Source organism: Petaurus breviceps, unplaced genomic scaffold (assembly GCF_028583685.1).
Source record: "Petaurus breviceps papuanus isolate PSGF00001 unplaced genomic scaffold, PetGlider_PUasm1.0 77, whole genome shotgun sequence".
Classification (NCBI taxonomy): domain Eukaryota; kingdom Metazoa; phylum Chordata; class Mammalia; order Diprotodontia; family Petauridae; genus Petaurus; species Petaurus breviceps.
Genome location: NW_027186492.1, coordinates 18,109,626 through 18,118,856, shown reverse-complemented (window position 1 = coordinate 18,118,856; position 9,231 = coordinate 18,109,626).

Sequence of the window (9,231 nt, the reverse complement as noted above, 5' to 3'; positions counted from 1 at the left end):
AAATATTAAACTGAAATTTTAAACTTTTTTTAATATACACCTCTTAACTGCTTCATTTAATCTTTTAGTTTCCACTTATTCATTCTTGGCTCTAAATTTTCAATTCTATAAAAAAAAAAAAAACACTGGCCCATGCGTGTTTTAAGGGGGGTGGGGAAGAGTCAGTTCAAGGATCTGGGACTGTAAAAACAAATAAGATGCAGCAGAATGATTGGACATTTTAAGCCATATTAATATACAATTGTTTCACAATTAGTTAGATTGAGCATTTAAATTTTTTTAAGTTATATAAGATAGAAATAACTGTTCTCCACCTTGGTTGTTCAAAGAACACATATTGAAAGAAGGTATAGGCTATACCAAAAAAGAAAATAGCAGCATTTCTGCTTTCTCCTTCTACCTTTCCTTCCCTAGTCAAGAGTTGAAGGATAGATTGATTTGGTTTTGTTATTGTTATCCTATTTTCATTCACTTTTTAACTGACTTTTACCTTGCTATTACCCTGGCTATACTACAAGTCATGCCCCAGCTTCTAGTAGCTAACTTGGATTGACTAATACCGATACACATTTATGATTTGAGTCTTTTGAAGGTAAATATAAGCAATAGAATTTAAACAGCTAGAAAGGTCATTTGGGTATTGCAGATCCAGCCCTAATGCCAGAACCAGAAAATATAGCCCTTAATTAACTTTTGCAAATATAAAAGATATACAGTGCAGAACTAATGGCAGTAGAGGACACTCTGATTTTCAATTACTCTTTGTAGTTTAGAAAGGTGAGAAAGGTGAGCTGTTACTGGACAGTTAAAAAATACTTTGAAGACATTAGTTATAAAGTGCACCATAAAAGTGTTCATTCAGGAAGATGAGAAGCAGCCTGTCATCATTAAAACTCCAAGAAATGTGCCGAGCTTAGTATTTCTTTGTGTCAAAGACTGTGAAAAGTAACGATTATACAATTATATTACCCAGATTGCAGCATCAAAATTTTTCATTTCATGTCAATGTTTTCAGTCTTTTCTCTGTTCATTTCTAGTTGCCTTCCAAGAGAACAGTCATTCTCCATCAGGGTGAGGGCAGTCAAGTGAACCAAAAGGTCAATTTAATTAAAAAAGGGAGAAAAACTTCAAACCACAGGGGGAAAAAAAGACCCAGCAAAATGCCAAAAGAATTTTTATTTCAGAATGCATGAAGTAAACAGTTCCAAACAATAAGACAAATTCAAAAGGTGCCAAGCGTATGAAGAAAAAAGAGAAAAAGGTAGGGATTTTTATTGTTGTTTTTTTTTTTGCTCGATTAAATGTTCTTTTCTTTATGACAAAGAAACATTGAGGGTTCAAAGCACTTAAAAATACAATGAATTTATATTTGTGGTTCTGCTTGGGAAACTTTTGCCTTCTTTCTTCTCCCCCACTATTAGTTAAAAAAAAATATATGAAAAAGGAAAAAAAAAAACTCTTCTGAAATGAAATTAGATTAAAAGGTAGTATGCTTCCTGAATGACATTTTTCCAAAGATACACTTGATGAATTTAATCTAAGTGCAAGCCATCCATCACTTGGGGTAGTAGCAAAAAAGGAGATATCATTTAGAGTACATGGCTACAGTTCAGTTAAGCCTGTACAAGAACAAGTTTCAAAATCTGCAGTATCAATGGAATGCTAAGTTTGCTAATTTGAAACAGAAATTTAGTAATTAAAACCTGACTTTCATCACTTAAAAAGTTATAAATGTGTTCCCCCTTAAGTGGTATTCTCCCTACAGACAGGTGGGTTATTTTTAAGGGTATTGATAGAGCCAAAATCATTTCCCCCCCCAAAAAATTGTCTCTACCACTGACTGGCCAGAATTATGCTGGACATAACTTGAAACATTAGAGTCCAATTTATTAAGCTCTTTCCTCTGTCTTTTGAGCATACCAAGGCATATGCCATGTGAGGAAAGATAAAACAAGAGTGAGTGAGGGTTAACATATTAACCAGGATTAGTGTTTATGGCTTATTGGCCTTTTCCTCTAGCTATGAGGAGTATTTAGCTGGGAAAAGTGAACTTTAAGGAAGTAAAGAGCTTGGAATATTGCCCATATGATTAGGAAGTTATAGCAGGGATATTTGATCCCCCAAAACACTAGGACATTGGAGCAAAAAAGGAATAGAAGTTGAAAGGAGGTGGAAACCAAAGATAAATATGCCTACTCATAAATACTCAGTGACTGATTTTCTCTTTGGATAGTCAGAGATAGAGAATCCATATTCTCTATTGTCAAAAATCATACCAGTTAATGACAAGTACTACTAATAGATTAAGCGAACATTTTGGTTAAACAAGTACTTCAGCAAAGTTCTTATCCCATCTCCGTTACTTACAAAGTATGAGACATTTTGGAGAAATCATCATCTCTGTGAGTCTGTTTGCTCAGATGTAAAATGAAGGGGTTGGAATAGGAGACCTTATATTTCATTTTATTCCTATAATCTTCTCCAACATAATACTGTTTTCCTTTCTGTCTTTTTAAGTCATCTACCTAACATAGATCCTGTCACAAAGACTGTCACTTACTAAATAATTATGAATTGAGTTTATTTGATTTTTTCTATCATTTTATCCAGTCTTATAATTTCACTAATTTCTCTGAAGTTTATCTAATTCAGTATTGGGATGTAGGGGAGAAACAAATTCTGAAGCAAAAACAATCGAGAAAATGTGTTGGAAAATTTTACGAACAGTTCTTTCACATGCTATCGTAGGTCAAATTATAACCAAAAGATAATTAGAAGAAATATCATGTTTAAATTAATTTTACATTAGCATTGCTCCAAAGATCCAATGTTGTTAAGTAGAATGTAGGATAATCTTAAAGGTATTCTTACTCTCAACAAGTAAGAATTATAATTCTGATCCACAGCATAATCTTAGAATCACAAGGTCACAGAAGACTGAAGAGGAAGATGCTCATTGTATTCAAACATATGAATAGATTTATTTTATGGCTCTAATTTTTAAGAAACCCTCCCTTCCTCTACTCATAGTGCTTAATCTGTGTCTCAGCATCTTCCACCCATTGATCCATGTTCTGCCCTTCAGAGCTAAACAGTACAAATCAAATCTTTTTTTTTCTATGAAATTCCTTTGAATACATGAAGATAAATTTGATGTATCCCCCAAGTCTTTTCTTCTACAGGTGAATTATTGCTTATTATTTTAAATGATTCTTCTATGCCACAGTTTCCAATGTCCCCTTTTCTTGTTGTCCTCATTTAGGGATATTAGAGCTTGCCATTGTTCATGTTAAAATGGTCCAACAAGAAATGAACACAATCTTTCAGGTGTGGTGTGACCAAGGCAGAGATGTTATTTTTGGATGTTATTACTTAATGCACTTTGAAATTGTTAGCTTTTTCTAGTTGCCATGCTGAACTATTACCTAAAATTGATCTCACAGTCAACTACGTGGCATTGCCCCCAAAGCAACCAAGAGTTGGTGTAGAAACTAATTTTTTCAATATTTTTAATACTCAATTATTTCAAACTTTAATATTCTAAGATGTTGAGAGGAACTAAACTTGTGGTTTAAATGATTTAGGGAATTCTCTGGTGAGGAAATCCTTCTACCAACAGAGGTTAGATCTCTGTGACTTATAGTCTTAGGGTACTTCCTACAGTACAGAGAAGTAATGATTTATCTAGGGTCAAAGAACCAGTATATGTCAGTGGCAATTCTTTTCCCCCCCAGAATTTATCTATTTATTTTTAGTTTTCAAGATTCATTTCTATGAGATTTTGAGTCCCAAATTGTCTCCCCATCTCTCCCCTACCCCCCACCCCAAAATGGCAAGCATATTATTTAACTCTCCCCCTAGTTTGTCCTCTTTTATATCCCTCTATAACCTCCTTACTCCCTTACCCCTTAAATTGTTGTAGGTCAGGATGGATTTTTATACTCCATTGCCTATATATATTATTTCCCACCTGCCTGTAACAATTTTTTTAACATTTGTTTTTAAAACTTTGAGTTCCAGATACTCTCCTTCCCTCCTCAACCACCACCACTGAGAAGACAAGAAATACAATGCAGGCTATACATGTATAGCTATGCACAACATTTCCACAGTAGTAATATCATGAAAGACTATGTTTCTCTCACTTCTATCCCATCTGCCCATTTATTCTATTTTACTTTGACCCTGTCCCTTTTCAAAAGTGTTTACTTCTGACTACCCCATCTTCCAATTTACCCTCACTTCTATCACCCCCTCTTTTTTCCCCTGTCCCCCTAATTTCCTGTAAGGTGAAATATCCAATTGAGTGTGTATGTAATTCCTTCCTTAAGCCAAGTTCAATGAGAATAAGGTTGACTCCTTCCCTTTCACCTCCCTGCTCTTCACTTCCACTGTAATAGCTTTCTCTAGCCTCTTTTATACGACATAATTTGCCTTATACTATCTCTCCCTTTCTTCTTTTCCAAATATATTCCTCTCTCACCTCTTAATTTAATTTTTTTAGATATCATTCCTTCATATTCAACTCACCTTGTGCCCTCTGTCTATGCATACATATACACACACACACACATGTATATACACATATGCACATATATGTATACACATATACACATAAACAAACATACATACATACATATACATGCACATACATACATATATACTTATATACAAATACATATACATATTCCCTTCAACTATCTTAATAATGAGAAAAGTCTCATGAGTCACAAATATTGTCTTTCCATGTAGGAATGTTAACAGTTCAACTTTAATAAGTTCCTTAAGATTTTTTTTTCCTTTGCATGCTTCTCTTGATGTTTATTTGAAAGTCAAAATTTCTACTCAGCTCTTGTCTTTTTATCAAGAAAGCTTGCAAGTCCTCTATTTCATTGAATATCCATTTTTTTACCCTGAAGTATTATACTCAGTTGTGCTGGGTAGGTAATTCTTGGTTTAATTCTAGCTCCTTTTTGCCTCCAGAATATCATATTCCAAACCCTTTGACCCCTTAATGTAGAAGCTGCTAGATCGTGAGCTATCCTAATTGTGTTTCCAAAAAACTCATATTGTTTCTTCCTGACTGCTTGTAATATTTTCTCCTTGAAGGTGGCTAGGTGGCACAGTGAATAGAGCACCAGCCCTTGAGTTAGGAGGACCTGAGTTCAAATACGGCCTCAGACACTTAACACACACACACACACACACACACACACACACACACACACACACAAAACTAGTCATGTAACACCAATCACCCTCTAAAGAAAAATAAAAGTAACTTCATTATTTTCTCTTTGACCTAGAAAATCTAGATTTTGTCTGTGATATTCCAAGGAGTTTTCTTTTCAGGATCTTTTTCAAGGGGAATCAGTATATTCTTTCAATTTCCATTTCACCCTCTGGTTCTCAAATATCAGGGCAGTTTTCCTTGATAATTTCTAGAAAGATGATGTCTAGGCACTTTCATCATGGCTTTCATGTAGTACAAACATTTTTAAATTATCTCTCCTGGATCTTTTTTCTAGGTCAGAGATTTTTTTTCCAATGAGGTATTTCACTCTGTCTTCTATTTTTTCACTCAAGTTCTCTTATTTGATTTTCAAAATCTTTTTTGAGCTACTCCATGGTCTTTGACCAATTCATATTTTTTTTCTTGGAGGCTTTTGATGAGGTATTTTGACTTTGTTTTCTTCTTTTGGTTCTGTGTTTTAATTATCTTTTTCACCAAGGTAAAATTCTATAATCTGATTTCTAACCCTCTGTTTGTACTTTTTCTGAGCTATTTACTTGGCTTTTGAGCTCTTTGCCACAGTAGAACTCTGCTTCCATAGTTTAGAGGGCTGTGTCCACATTTCTGGGCATTTGTGCAGCTGTTGTTAGAGCTACTTCTAAGCATCTGCCTCAAGAACTGTGAGGAGGATTTCCTTTCCACAGTTGCCACAAGCTCTGTCATGCCAGAGCTTCTCCACACCCCAGGACAGCCACTCAAGACTGTGACCCAGATCCAAGCAGTGCAAAGCAAGAGAATCCTGACTCACCAATAGCAACGAGATTCCTGCAAAGCCTTCTGATCAGCCTCTTGACCCCCATCCTCTATGCCCCCCCATCACTGGGCCTGGAGCTCCTGATGCAGCCGCTGCCACTGCTGCTGCTGGCGCTACTGCTGCCTCCCCAGTAGCCTCCATTTCTGCCACCCTGGGGTCAGGGACCAGATTCTGTTCTCTCACACAGATCCAATAGCTTCCACACTGAGCTTTTACTTTTTCTTTCATGTTTGCGGGTTGAGAAGTCTGGTAACTGCCATAGCTGCCAGTAATTCACTCCCCAGAGGTCTGCTCCAGCCTGGTCTGTGCCTCTGTTCTGTTCCCACATGGCGCATGTGGAACTGAGCTCTGCTCCCAGTCTGGTGTGGCAGACCTTTCCCTTCAGCCTGCCAGGCTACCTTCAGTGGAATATTTGTTTCACTCTGTCATTTTTTGGGTTCTGTAGATCTTAAAATGTGTTTGAAGTCATTTTTACACATATTGGAGGTAATTGGGATATGAGCTCAAGAAAATTCCTGCTTTTACTCCACCCTTTTGCCTCTGCCCCTGCAATTCTTAAATATATATTTCTAGCTCTAGGCCAAGCTCTTTATCCAAAATGCAACACCAATTCCATTTAAATATTTTAGTTTCTTTTACATGTTTTTAATAAATATAAAAGGGAGAACAGTCCAACATTTTATTTCATTTTTTTTCCTTATTTGATTGAATAATGTAGGGAGTAGATTCAAGAGGGTGGAGAATGGAAGGGAGTCACATTAGTTGAACTAAATTCCCCTCCAAACAACTTTAAATAAAGCCTCAAAATAAATTATAGAGCAGCAGAACTCACAAAAGGATAGGGTAAAACAATTTTCAAGCCCAAGACAACTTAGAAATTTTGAAGGAAAGATATGTTACAAAAAGATGAGAGTGGAGTTCAGGCCACAACTTTGCAAACCAACATAGGTTTGGGGAGTGCTCAATCATCAGAGAGAGCTATAGCTTCCAGACAAATGGTAAGGGGGTAAGACAACTGATCAGAAAGAGATTACTGGGAATCCTTTGTTGGCACTGGGTGTAAGACAGTACCATTGCCACCCTGAAAGCCACCCAACTTTACCATAAAGTTCAAAGTAAAGAAATAAGCTGTAAAAATAAATAAACAAAAAGAATCTGATCACAGAAGTTACTATGGTGATAGAGAAGATCAAAAGCAAACTCAGGAGAAAATAGCAAATTCAAAACTGCAACATCCAAAACCTCAAAGAAAATGTAAATTTGTTTCAGGCATTAAAATCATTCCTAGAAGTCTCAAAAAAGATTATTAAAATCAAGTAAGATGGAGTAAAATTTAAAAAGATAAATGAGAGTGATGCAAAACTATCATGAAAATGGTGTCAACAGCTTGCTAAATTAAGCATACACACACACACACACAAATACTGAAGAAAATAGCACCTTAAAAATAGAAAACATCAGATGGTAAAAGAGGTACAAAAATTTGCAGAAGAGGCCTCCCTAAAAAGTAGAATTGGCCAAATGGAAAAAGAAGTACAAAAGTTTACTGAAGAAAAAAAGTTGATAAAAATTAGAATTGAGCAAGTGGAAGCTAGTCACTCCATGAGACATTAAGAAACAATCAAACAAAATCAAAAGAATGGAACAATTGAAGGAAATGTGAAGTATCTCATTGGGCAAAAAGGAACAACTGACCTGGAAAACAGGTTGAGAAGAGATAATTTAATAATTATTGATATAATTATCTGAAGGCTATGATAAAAAAGAAACCTACACATCATCTTTCAAGAAATTATAAAGGGAAACTCACTGCCTTGATATTCTGGAACCAGTGGGCAAAATACAAATTTAAACAATCAACTGATCACCCCCTGAAAGATATCCCAAAATAAAAACTCTCAGGTATATTATAGTCAAATTCCAGAGCACCCAGGTCAAGGAAGAAGTATTGCAAACAGTCAGAAGGAAAGAATTCAAATGCTGTGGCATTATAGTCAGGATACCATAAGATTTATTAGCTTCTACATTGAAGGATCACAGGGCTTGAAACATGATTTTCTGGAGGGCAATGGAGCTAGGATTACAACCAAGATCACCTACCTAGCAAAAGTGAGTATAATCCTTTTGAAGGAAAATGGATGTTCAATGAAATAGAGGACTTTCAAATATTCCAGATAAAAAGACTCAAGAGAAACATAACAAGGTAAACAGGAAAGAGAACTCATTAGGGATTAAGTAAGGAATCTTTCTTCATTCCTCTTGTAACTTCTAAGAACTTTCTTATTACGAGGGCAATTAAAAGGCATGTACATAGACAGAGGTTATAAGTGTGAATTGAATATGATGGAATCACATCGAAAAAAATAAAATTGAGCAGTGGATAAGAAGAATACACTCGGAGAAGGAGAAAGAGAGAGGTAGAAATGGGTAAATAATTTCACATAAAAGAAGCATGAACGAGGTTTTGTAGTGGAGTCGAGGATGCGGGAGGTGAGGGAGGTGCTTGAACCTTACTCTCATCAGAATTAGCTCAAAGAGGGAATAACATAGACACTCATTTGGATAGAGAAATCTATCTAGCCCTACAGAAAAGTAGGAGGGGAGGGTAGTAAGAGAAGGAGTGAAGTAATTTCTGATAGAAGTTAGGAAATATTGGGGTGGGGAGTACTCAGAAGCAAAACACTTTTGCAGATGAACAAGATGAAAGGAGAGAGAGAGTACATGCAGGAAAAACAGTGCTAAATCTACAATATTCAGAAATACATAGTAATCACAATGATTATAAAAGTATCATTTTCAAATATATAAAGAACTGAGTAAAATTTACAAAAATAAGAGACCTCAATTTATAAATGGTCGAAAGACATGAACAGGCAATTTTCAAAGGAAATAATCAAACTATTTTTAAATTTATTTCTCTAAAAAATTCTAAATAATTATTGATCAGAAAAATTCCAATTAAAACAAGTCAAACCTATCAGATTGGCTAATATTACAGAAAAGAATAATGAAAAATATTTGAGCAGATGTGGGAGAAAATGAAAAACTAATGCATTGTTGGTGAAGTTGTGAAATGATTGGATCATTCTGGAAAGCCATTTGCAACTATACCCAAAGGGCTATCAAACCATATATAATCTGTGACCCAGAAATACCACTTCTAGGTCTATATGCCAACAAGATT